Raw genomic sequence first — 12509 nt, 5'->3', positions numbered from 1 at the left:
ATTCAGTTAAAGGTGGAAGTTTTTGCAAATGAATTTTGGGTTTTACAGGGTGGTGGGTAGTTTCATGAAGATGAGGATTGTACATTTTAAGTATTCAAGTGAAGGTGGTTGGGAGTATGTGTTTTTATATTAAATACTAGAGTGTGTTGTTTTGCTAGGTTTGTGGTGTATTTGTATTTTATATTTGTGCATGACTGATTCTTTTTCTTCATTTTTATTAGGATATATTTGTTGTACGGGGGGGATTCATTGTGACAATTCCAAATAGCCTTACATTGTACATTGATTAGATCGCCCCCATCATCTCCCAACCTCAGAAGTTCCTCCCAGCCCCACTTAAAGTGATTGCAAGAGGTTTTATCATTGTAGCTCATATATGTATATGGAGCCCATCAACCATATTCCCTCACCTTCATCTCCTCCATTCACTCTCCAGCCTCTTACAAGTACTCCCCGCACTCTATACCTGTTTTATAGTCCTTTCATTATTAATTCCAAAGTCAGTGTTCAAAGGGGTTTCTTGATGTATCCCTGCTGTGAAAATACTTTACTTTGATTATTCAACCCCTTCCATTACTCTCCAGTTCCCCTTCCCTCCCATCTCCCTTATTCTACAGCTTTTAAGACCTATCATTATAGCCTCTTCCTGCAGAGATGTAATATATTTTGATATTACTGACCATCATTCTTTTTTCCTTTCTCTCATCCACTGGCGTTCCATAGAGTAATTCCACTGTTACAAACATGTTCTACATATAAGTTTGTATATGATCGTGTTTGTTTGTGTATATGTTTTTCTTCCACATATGATATATCGTCCACATATGAGAAAAAACATGCTGTCTTTGTCTTTCTGAACCTGACTTACTTTACTTAACATGTTGTCCACCAATTCCATCCATTTTACCTTCAAACCAGATGGCTGAATAAAACACCATTTTGTGTGTGTGTGTGTGTGTGTATCACATTTTTTAATCTATTTATCAGTTGTAGGACATCTTGAGTTGTTTCCATAACTTGATTATTTTGAACAGTGCTACAATATTCATCAGTGCACAAATGTCTCTATTGTATTGCCCAGGAGTGATATCACTGGATCATATGCCAGTTCTATTTTTAGGTTTTTAAGGAATCTCCACACTGCTTTCCACAATAGTTGTACTAATTTACATTTCCATCAACAGTGCATAAGGGTTCCTGTTTCACTGCATCCTTGCTTACATTTGTTGTTGTGTTCTTTTTTAAGATTGCCGTTCTAACTGGAGTGAGGTGAAATCTTAGTGTCGTTTTGATTCGTATCTCTTTTATAGGCAGGAAATTGAATACTTCTTCATCTATTTACTGGTTATTTGTACCTTTTCCTTTGAAAATTGCATATCCTCAATTCATGTGCCCATTTCTTCATTGGGATGTTGATTCTTTGGGGGTTGAGATATCCTGCAGATTCTGGATATTAGTCCTTTTTCAGATGAATACTGGCAAAAATTTTCACCCATCCTGTGGGGAGTCTATAAAGTCTAGTGACTTTTCCTTTTGCTGTACAGAAGCTTTTAGTTTGATGTAGTTCCACTTGTTTATCCTTTCTGTTAATTCTGAGCCTTTGGAGTTCTATTTAGGAAGTTGTTACCTATGCCTATATGTTCCAGTGTATTTCCTACTACTTCTTATAATTGTTTCAGAGTTTCAGGCCTTATATTGAGGTCTTTCATCCATTTTTTGAGTTGATGTTGGTACAGGGTAAGAAAACAGGGATCTCAGTCTTCTACATGTGAATATACTGTTTTCTCAGTAATATTTGTTGAAGAGGCTGTCTTTTCTCCACCATATGTTTTGGTCTCTTTTGTCAAAAAATGTCACTGTACATTTTCCGTATGTACTTCTCTGAGTGGTTCTAGCAGAGGAACAGTTTGATACATCTGTGCTGTAGGAAGATGCAGATTTGGGGACTGTGCACATTCAGCACCAGAGTATGGCCCACCCACAGGGTCCTGGGCATGTTGGAGCAGGACTGGATGGAGAAAGTGATCATGCATTGTCCCTGGGCCCTGTGCACCCTGGCCATGTTTGCTTCTTAGTGGGCCAGATGAGAAACCTGCGCAAACTCCACATCTCTCAAACCTGTGTGTCAGAATACATATCCAGAGCAGCACAAGCAGCTTGTCACCACCTTCACTTCTCAGTTTGGCAAACTCAGCTGCTCCAAGAGCTCTCTATGAACAGTGCCTATTTCCTGCATGGCCACCTTATGTCAGGTGCCACTTATACCAGTCCTGAAGACTCTTGGAATCCCTGTCAATAGCTCAGTGCCAGCTTGCAGAATCAGACTTGAAACATCTGTTCCAGTGCCTGAGCATCCACCAGCTGAAACATCTGGATCTAAGAGAAGTCTGACTGAGATATGTGTGTCCTGAGCCACTCCAAATTCTGCTAGAAAGTGTTGCAGACACACCGAAGACCCTGGATTTGGAGGACTGTGTGATCAGGGACCCCTAACTCACTGTCCTCCTGCCTGCCCTGAGATACTGCTCCCAGATCACCAGGTTCAGACTCTATGGGAACCACATGTCCATGTCTGTCCTGAAGGACCTCCTATGCCCATTGCCAGGCTGAGCCAGTTGAGCCAGGAGCTGTAGCCTGCCCCTCTGGAGAGCTATGGTGGGCTGGAGGCTGTGCTCTTAGGGAGAGTTTTCCAGCATTGTGCTGAGCTTGTTGATACACTGAGGGCCATATACAACCCAAGATGGTGTTGTTCAATATTGACTCCTGCCTTCACTGTTACAACAGAAGCGTCTATAACATGGAAGGGAATCTGTGTTGCTGTTGGATGCCTGCCTAGTTCACTACAAATATCAAAAGCTTTCTTTTGAGTACTGGGAAGTGAAGACCAATGCCCAGGGATCTGGTTAAGGGAACACAGAACATGTAGTGTCTTTCCAATGGAACTGGGAAAAGTAAATGTAAAGATTTGTGTAGGACAGAGAGATGAGATCTTGGGACATGCATCTTGTGCAGTCGGAAATCTGATTCAGAATGTATAGACTTGGCTTCAGGCTGGAGAGGTACATGAGGGTGTCACCTTTTCATGGGTGTTCCACACATGAAATGGTCAGAAATGAAGGGAACCTTGAACTTTGATGCAAATCCTCTTCATCTTCATGGCCAATCAACCTGCTTGCAGCATAAAGGGTAGGAAGTCCTTTGCTTTCCAGGAAGGCAAAGGCACTAAGCTGTCTCATTGGTCAGGCTGAACACCAAGAACTCATGGCATCAACAGTTGGAGCCATGCTATTCACTCCCAGTCTTCTTTCTCTCTGAGCATCTGTGACGTCTTGTGTGTGTGGCTGGTCAGTGGTTAGTAATGCTCACAAGGTTGCCGGCTGAAGTGAGTGCCTCTGACCCACTCTAAAGGACAAAGTCAATCTGTCATGGAGGGGATGGGAATCCAGGATGCTCAGGCTGTGGGAGACCATAGGCACGTCCAAGGAGGCTGGGAAAATGTGAAGGGCAAAATGCATGAAGAGAAAATTGGACTGGCCAGGTGCCAGTGTCTCATGCCTGTAATCCTAGCTACTAAGGAGACAGAGATCAAGAGGATCACAGTTCAAAGCCAGCCCAGGAAAATAATTCGCAAGACCGTATCTCGAAAAAGCCCACCACAAGAAAGGGCTGGTCACTGACGAATGGATTATGAAAATGTGGTATCTATACACAATGGAATTTTATGCAGCCATGAAGAAGAACAAAATGTTAGCATTCGCTGGTAAATGGATGGAATTGGAGAACATCATTCTGAGTGAGGTTAGCCTGGCTCAAAAAACCAAAAATCGTATGTTCTCCCTCATATGCGGACATTAGATCAAGGGCAAAAACAACAAGGGGATTGGACTATGAGCACATGATAAAAGCGAGAGCACACAAGGGAGGGGTGAGGATAGGTAAGACACCTAAAAAACTAGCTAGCATTTGTTGCCCTTAACGCAGAGAAACTAAAGCAGATACCTTAAAGCAACTGAGGCCAATAGGAAAAGGGGAACAGGTACTAGAGAAAAGGTTAGATCAAAAAGAATTAACCTAGAAGGTAACACCCACACACAGGAAATCAATGTGAGTCAATGCCCTGTATAGCTATCCTTATCTCAACCAGCAAAACCCCTTGTTCCTTCCTATTATTGCTTATACTCTCTCTACAACAAAATTAGAGATAAGGGCAAAATAGTTTCTGCTGGGTATTGAGGGGGGGAGCGGGAGGGGGCGGAGTGGGTGGTAAGGGAGGGGGTGGGGACAGGGGGGAGAAATGAACCAAGCCTTGTATGCACGTATGAATAATAAAAGAAAAATGAAAAAAAAAAAAGGAAGCCTAAAGTACCCCAAATAGAATAAATAAAAAAAAAAAAAAGAAAGGGCTGGTGGAGTAGTTCAAGGTGTAGGCCTGAGTTCAAGCCCTAGTACTGAAAAAAAAATAGGACTAAGTGCCAGTGGCTCATGTTTGTAATCATAGCTGCTCTGGAGGCTGAGATCAGGAGGAGGATTGCAGTTCAAAGCAAGCCCGGGCACATAGTTCTATAGACCCTATGTCTGAAATACCCAACACAACAGTGCTGGCAGAGTGACTTGAGATAGAGTGCCTGCCTAGCAAGCATGTGGCCCAGAGTTCAAACCACAGTACTACCAAAAAAACCCCAAAAAGGTATAAGGCACATTTCATTGGCCAGTTCTTCGGATCTCCCAAGTACTGGCCTGGACCCTTCGCACAAGTCCTCTAATACATGAACAAATATTTATTTCCTGTGCTGAAGAATTTACTATATCAAAGATTTGATGGTGGGCTTGAGGGATCTTAACTTTTCAATTCTGTCCTGTGTCTTTTGATAATTTGATTTCACCACAGATAACAATAAGACAGCCTTGGCTGAGACTTCTACAAACTTCTCCTCTTAAATTTGGCCAATTGGAGTGGAAGAGATTCCCACCATGGAGGCAGATGTACACACAGACACCACACAGACTTAGGAGTTCTCACTCTCCTTTTACACCTTGCTCAGCTCATTCCGTTGGAAGCACCCTTGACCAGACCAGGGAGGGGAGCTCAAGCTCCCCTTTAAATTTCCAAACTCCATCCACACAAAATCCTTTCAAACCTTCCACCTCCTGTGTCCCACCCCACATCCCATTAGTTATCCTGTCCTGGGTCAGGATTAAGAGTCTATGGGCAAACAGGACCTTACTTAGGCTAGGGGATGCTAAATAAGAGGCTCTTATATGATGGCTGCTGCTGAGTACCCAGGGTCTGGAGTGCTGTGAGGGTACCTGAGGCAAGAGCCATAGTTTGCCTGTCAATGAGGACAGTGATGTATACCAGCTGAGGGGACTGGAGGAGCAAATGAGGTGATGTGTGTTTAGGGCATGGCATGGGCCTGCAAACAGTAAGTGCTCAGTAAAAGCATCTTGTCGCAAGGGGGCAGATCATGCCTATAATCTCAGCACTCAAGCACAGGGAGGATCCTGAGTTCCAGGCCAGCTTGGACAAAGTTAACGAGACTTTTATCTCAAAACCAAAACTTAAAAATCCTACATGGGCTGGGGGCATGTCTCATTTGGCCTAGTGTTCCTCTGGATTCAATCCAAGGTATGAGGGCAGTAGGAGGTGCAAGTTCTTTATCCCTCCTGGCTACCCCATGCTTCAGTTTACTCTCCATTCCTGCTAACAGGGAGGATAGCAGGGAGTCAGGACTCAGCCTCTACATGGAGCCTCCACTTAATCAGAATTCATCCACAGAACAGAGGTTTAGCAGGCAGCAGGGGTGGACAGTGGAGGCACAAAACTGGACTCATGTGGCTAATGTGGTAAAGCATCTGCATAGCAAAGAGAAAGCCCTGTACCAGGGAACAAAGAACCACCTGGATTCACCTTCAGTGATCAGAAGATGAAAGTTCCAAAGCAAGGGTTTGGGCGCCCTTGGCTGGAGGCTCAGAATAAGGTGCTCCAAATTTTCACAAGAACCACTGTTTTGTGTAGTCCTTTACAAACTTATGGAATCCTATTGAGCATAAATACTTGTGTTGTGATTTTGTTTGAAGCTTTAGCAAGGTTTTATTTTAAGATAATAGGATAAAGCAGGGTGACATGGGAGAAAATGGAGAAACATTTCCTGCTTGTCACACAGGAAGGGAGAATAAAGATTCATGTTGTGATTAGATATAAGAAAGATATGAATTTCTTTGAGTAATAAAATTAAAGATGAAAAATCTGATGTCACAACAAGTACCGGTGAAATTCAGAGGATCATTAGGGAATACTTAAAAAACCTATACTCAAATAAATCGGAAAATCTAGAAGAAATGGGTAAATTTCTAGACATATATGACCAACAAAAACTGGACAAAGATGATATAAAACACCTAAATAGATTGCAAACAATTAAATAGAAGCATCAATAAATAGTCTTCCAAAAAATAAAAGCCCAGGACCTGATGGATTCATTGCTGAATTTAACAGGGCTTTAAAGAAGAACTAATACCAACTCTCCTCAAGCTTTTCCATGAAATAGAAAGGGAAGGAACACTGCCATATTCATTCTATGAAGCCAGTTTTACACTCATCCCAACACCAGTCAAGGATACAACAACAACAACAAAAAACTGAGACTAATAGGCAAATCTCTTTAATGAACTTAGATGCAAAATTTCTCAATAAATTACTGAGAAACCACATTCAACAACATATCAAAAGGATCATACCATGATCAAGTTGGTTTCATTCCAGCGATGCAGGAATAGTTCAGTATATGCAAACCAATGAATGAAATACAGCATATAAACAGAAGCAAAGAAAAAAATCACATGATCATCTCAATAGATACAGAAAAAGCCTTCAACAAAATTTAACATCCTTTCATGATGAGACCAGGAATAGAAGGAATGTACCTCAACATAATTGAGGCTGTATATGACAAGCCTATAGCTAATATCATACAAAATGAGGAAAAACTGAAACCATTTCCTCTAAAGTCAGGAATGACATAAGGTTATTCACTTTCCCCACTCTTACTGAACATAGTTTTGAAATGCAACCCTAAGTTCATACAAAAGCACAAATAGCCAAGGCAATACTGAGAAAAAAGAAAAATGCTGGAGGTATCAAAATACTTTCAAACTATAATCCTTCAAACTATACTGCAGAGACAGAGCAAAAAAAAAGCAGCATGGTACTGGCACAAAAAACAGACATGAAGACCAAAGGAACAGAATATAAGACCATACAAATCCATGCTGCTATTTTCACCTGACTTTTGCAAAGGGACCCAAGAAATACGATAGAGAAAAGAGATCTGTTCAACAGATGTTGCTGGGAACACTGGACGTCTGCATGGAGGAGACGGAAAGCATATTCCTGTATTTCATCCTATAAAATGTCAAGTCAAAGTGGATCAAAGACCGTAATGTAAGGTCTGAAACTTTGAAACTAGTGTAGGAAAGAATAGGGAATTCCCTGGAACATATGAGCATAGGCAACAACTTCCTAAATAGAACTCCAAAACCTCAGCAATTAAGAGAAAAGATTGAGAAATGGGATTACATGAAACTAAAAAGGTTGTGCACAGCAAAGGAAATAGTCACCAGACTGAAAAGGCAGCCAATAGACTGGAAGAAAAATTTTTGCCAGCTATACATCTGACTAGGGATTAATAACCAGAATTTACAGGGAACTCAAAAAATTAAATTCTCAAAGAATCAATGACCCAATGTAGAAATGGCCAAATAAATTGAATAGAAATTTTTCAAAGGAAGAAGTACAAATGGCCAAAAAAACACATGAAGAAATGCTCAACATCCCTGGCAATAAAGGAAATGAAAATGAAAACTACATTAAGATTCCACCACATGGGTTGGCAGAGTGGCTCAGTGGTAAGAGCGCCTGCCCAACACATGTAAGGCCTTGAGTTCAAACCCTAGTGCCACCCCCCCAAAAAAAACTTTCGACCTCTCAATGATAGAGAATCAACAGTATTGAAGAAATAACATCTGTGCAGGGTGCAGGTAGAGGATATAATGATATGTGTTGATAGTTGATGAGTAATAGAGGGTAAGGGAGAGCAACAGATAGTGGGGATACATTGACTTTGAAATCAATAACAAAAGACAGTACTATAAAATATGTACAATAGGGGGATATTTGAGGGACGGGGGTAGGTGAATGGAGGAGATGAATGAAAGGGAGTATGGTTTATGGGCTTCATATACATACAAGAAATAGAACAATGAAAACTTTTTTCAGGCACTGAAAAGGTATTGGTGTAAAGGCAAAAGTTGTTTGAAATCTAAGAGGCCAAAAGTTTATCTGGGGAAAATTTATCAAAAAATCAGATCACCATATATGTAAATGTGTAAGCTGTATTATTTGGTTCTTCTCTCTGTCTCATCAAAAAAGTAGTTTTTCAAAAACAAAAACAAAAGAGTAGTTTTTTCTAACAAGAATGAACTTATTAATGCAATATGTACAAACTCCCATGTCTATGTTTGAAGGGTTAATACTACTGGCAATACTATGGTATGCTCATTTGCACATGATGCTAAACATGTTAAAAAGCTCGTGCACTGGGTGCCAACTCATTTCCTCAAATACTTTTCACTTCCCACCCTCCTCTCTTCTTTCGGAACTTTCATTATTTGTATTGAGGCCGCTTGAAGTTTACCACAGGTCACTTATGCTCTACTCTTTATTTTTAGTCATTTTGTTGTTGTTTTACTTTGAACAGTTTCTATTGCTTTGTTGTCAAATTTATGTCTTCAACATGTCTCATTTGGTAATTCCTTTCTGTGTATTTATCACTTTAGGCCTTTTAATCTTATTCTAGTAATTTAGTTTGGGTCTTTCTATGTTATAGATATCTGTATTTAACATGTTTAATTTCTACCTTGTTGAACACATGGAATATAGTGTATTAACTATTTTAACGTCCTTATCTGTCACTCATTAAGATTATTGAATCTTTAGGTTGATACTATTAATCAACTTTGAAAAACTCTTGGCCATTATTTTTTTGAATGCTGCTTTTCTTCCTATGTTATGTCCTCCTTCTGAGAACCTTTTGAGACTCTCGCATCTCTCCTAAGCTTTGTTTTCTTCCCAGCCTTTCCACTCTGTACCTCAGTATAGATACTTTCTATTGTCCTGTCTTCCAATTTATTAGTCCTGGGCTGTGCTGTCTCCAAACTGCCGTTACATCAATTCATTGATATCTTAATTTGAATATTGTAATTTTGTAACTACAATATTCACTTCATTATTTTAATACAATCCACTGTTGAAATTCTCTGTCCTTTCAAAATGTCTTTTCTACCACTTTCTGTATTTTACTAAACATATGAATCATAGTCTAATTACAGTACTTGCTTGGAAATCAAAAAAGGTGTTATTTCTGTTCCTCCTACCCAATGTCCATTCCCCAATCTATCTACCTTGCCTCTTCCTCTTTCTAAAATCTCACCAGTTCTTAGTTTATAATTCTTGTTTATTTTTGTGCAGATGAATAGATATGTGTATGGTTTTTGTTGTGTATATGTATACACCCACATTGTGGAAGACATCTTTTTTTCCTTTGCTATTTATTTCTGAGTGGCTGATCATCTGAACCATGGATTGAGTTGGAGCTGGATTATAGTAAATAAGACCCAATTCTTTTGTAGTTCATTCCCTTTCTTAGGGATATCCCTCTTTTTTTTTTTTTTTTTTTTTGGCAGAACTGGGGTTTGAACTCAAGACTTCTTATTTACAAAGCAGGCACTCTCTAAAGCAGGTGCTCTACCACTTGAGCAACACCTCCAGTCCATTTTGCTCAGGCTATTTTGGAGGTAGGGATCTCATGAACTATTTGCCTGGGCTGGCCTTGAACTATCAACCTCCCAAGTAGCTAGGATCATACAGTTGTCAGCCACTGGCAAAAGGCTGGATATCCCTCTTTTGATTGAGAGCATGGCTTTATTTCCTATTGTGATAGTGATAGTCAGCTTTCTGTTACTATAACAAAATACTTGAGATCAACTTTATAAGGAGGACAGGTTTACATTGGCTCATGGTTGCAGAGGTTTCAGTGTATGGCTGCTTAACTCTGATTTGCTGCTTGGCAGCATAGTATATTATGACAGAAGTCTGTGGCAGGGGAAGCCTGATCACTACATGGTGGTCAAGAAGTAAAGAGAGAAAGTGGAAGTGGGCAGGGCCCCCCCACCCCCTCCCCAAGGTTATACCTTCAGAGACCTAAATGTTCCCCTGAGGCCCTGCCACATAAAGTCTTCATCATCTCACAATAGCACCACCTTGTGGACCACGCTTTAACACATGGGCTTCTAATTCATTTGGGATCCAAATGACAGTACTTATCATCAGTTAATTTGAAACACTGAGATCTATCCCTTTTCAGATGGACAGGTTGCTTTTTAGCTTCCTACTCCAAATAGTCTAAAATGTCATGTGGGAGAGGATCAATATTATGCATGAAACAGGCCATTTTCTGGTCAGGTTTTTATTTCCTAAGGACTAAGAGACTGGAGATTGCACATTTGTTTTTTTGTTTGCTTGTTTGTTTTATTATTCCTATGTGCATACAAGGCTTGGGTCATTTCTCCCCCCTGCCTCCACCTCCTCCCTTACCACCCACTCCACCCCCTCCCTCTCCCCCCCACCCCCTCAATACCCAGCAGAAACTATTTTGCCCTTATCTCTAATTTTGTTGTAGAGAGAGTATAAGCAATAATAGGAAGGAACAAGGGTTTTTGCTGGTTGAGATAAGGATAGCTATATAGGGAGTTGACTCACATTAATTTCCTGTGCGTGTATGGTACCTTCTAGGTTAATTCTTTTTCATCTAACCTTTTCTCTTGAGAAGCTTTCAACCTAGCTCTCCAACCCAGAGGTAAGGTTGTGGTCTTGAAACACAACACTTGTCTTGTGAGGATATCCAGCTACTATGTGATAGTTTGTGTCCCTCCCAAAATTTCATATGTTGAAGCCGTAACCCTAGTAACTCAGCATGTGACTGTATTTTAGGATTGGGTCTTTACAGAGGGGATTTAGTGAAAATTAAATTGTTGAAGTGGGCCCTAATATAATATGCCCAGTGTCCATATAGAAGAAGGAAATTTGTACATACAGAGAAAGAGACATGAGGATGTGCACACATGGAGGAAAGGCCAAGAGAATACAGGGCAAAAATGGCTGCTGTGGTTTGAATGTCCCTTCCAAAACTCATGTTGAAATTTAATTGCCATTGTGACATTGTTAAAAGCTGGGACCTTTAAGAAGTCATGAGGGTTGGTTCCTTTTTGATGGATGGATTAATGCCCTTATCACACACCAGTGGGTTACTGTAGGAGTGGGCTGTTTGGCCCTCATCCTTCTCTCTCTTATGTTCTTTTCCCATGTGATATCTTCTGCCATGCTATGACACAGCAAAAAGACCCTCACCAGATATAGCCCCTCCAACTTGCACTTCCCAGCCTCCAGAATTGTTAGCTAAATACATCTGTTATTTACAATAGTCTGTGTTATTCTATGAAAGCTGTAAATTGGTACCAAGAGTGAAGCTGTTGCTTTAACAAATGCCCGACAATGTGGAAATGGTTTTGAAACTGGCAGAATTTGGAGGAACAGGCTAAAAGGAGCCTGTATTACCATAAATAGAACATTAAGGATGAATCTGGTGAGGGCTCAGGAGAACTATAGGGAAGGTCTGAATCTTCTTAGATATTACTTACATGAATGTGATCAGAATGTTAGTAGACATATCGAGAGTAAAGGCAATTTTGATGAGGCCTCAGACAGAAATGAGGAACAAACGATTAAAAGAGACAGAGAACTGTCTCTTTAAATTATGACAGAGAACTTGTCATAATTGTGTCCATGTTAGGATTTTGTGGAATGCAGCATTTAAGAGGGATGGACTTAGATATGTGGTGGAAGAAATAGCTAAGCGGGGGCTGGGGTGCAGCTCAGTAGTAGAAGTGGTAGAACACTTACCTAGCAGGTATGAGGCTCTGGGTTCAATCCTTCGTACCACAAAACAAAAAGAAGAAAAAACAAAGCAGCAAGGCTGCTGTGTGATTACTTTGAACTATATTTGATGAGATATGATAGGAAAGAAATGACCTAAAGACAGAATTTATAATTTAAAAGTGAGCAGAAGTGAAATTTTGCACCCCAGCTATGTAAAAAGTGAAAAAGAAATGTGGTTTGGGGACTGTTTGCTGAAGTGATTAACACAGATAGAAGGGATAATCATGACAATGGGAGAAAGGCCCTTAAGGCATTTCATAGATCTTCCAGGTCACTCATTCTGAGGCAGGATAACAGGGACAGATGGCATGAGAATAAAAGCAAGTTAAAATCCAGGGCGTGGGAAAAAAATTCAGGACAGTAAACAAGGGTTTCAGGCTCTCTGATGTCACTCAGGTGTGAGATTCTGTGAGGCTGTGTTCCCATGGTGCTCTGATTGTGATTTCCAAACCACAGA

At 40.5% G+C, this 12509-nt stretch overlaps 1 protein-coding gene across 2 annotated transcripts in view; it reads left to right on the top strand.

The window, feature by feature from the left end:
* LOC109678314 (uncharacterized) overlaps positions 1-12509 on the top strand; it is a 155757-nt gene that overhangs the window by 126098 nt on the left and 17150 nt on the right. The gene's annotated exons all lie outside the window — the stretch shown is intronic.

The sequence above is a fragment of the Castor canadensis genome, chromosome 13, assembly GCF_047511655.1.
Source record: "Castor canadensis chromosome 13, mCasCan1.hap1v2, whole genome shotgun sequence".
In the NCBI taxonomy this organism is placed as follows: domain Eukaryota; kingdom Metazoa; phylum Chordata; class Mammalia; order Rodentia; family Castoridae; genus Castor; species Castor canadensis.
This window is presented reverse-complemented; position numbering and strand designations above follow the sequence as displayed.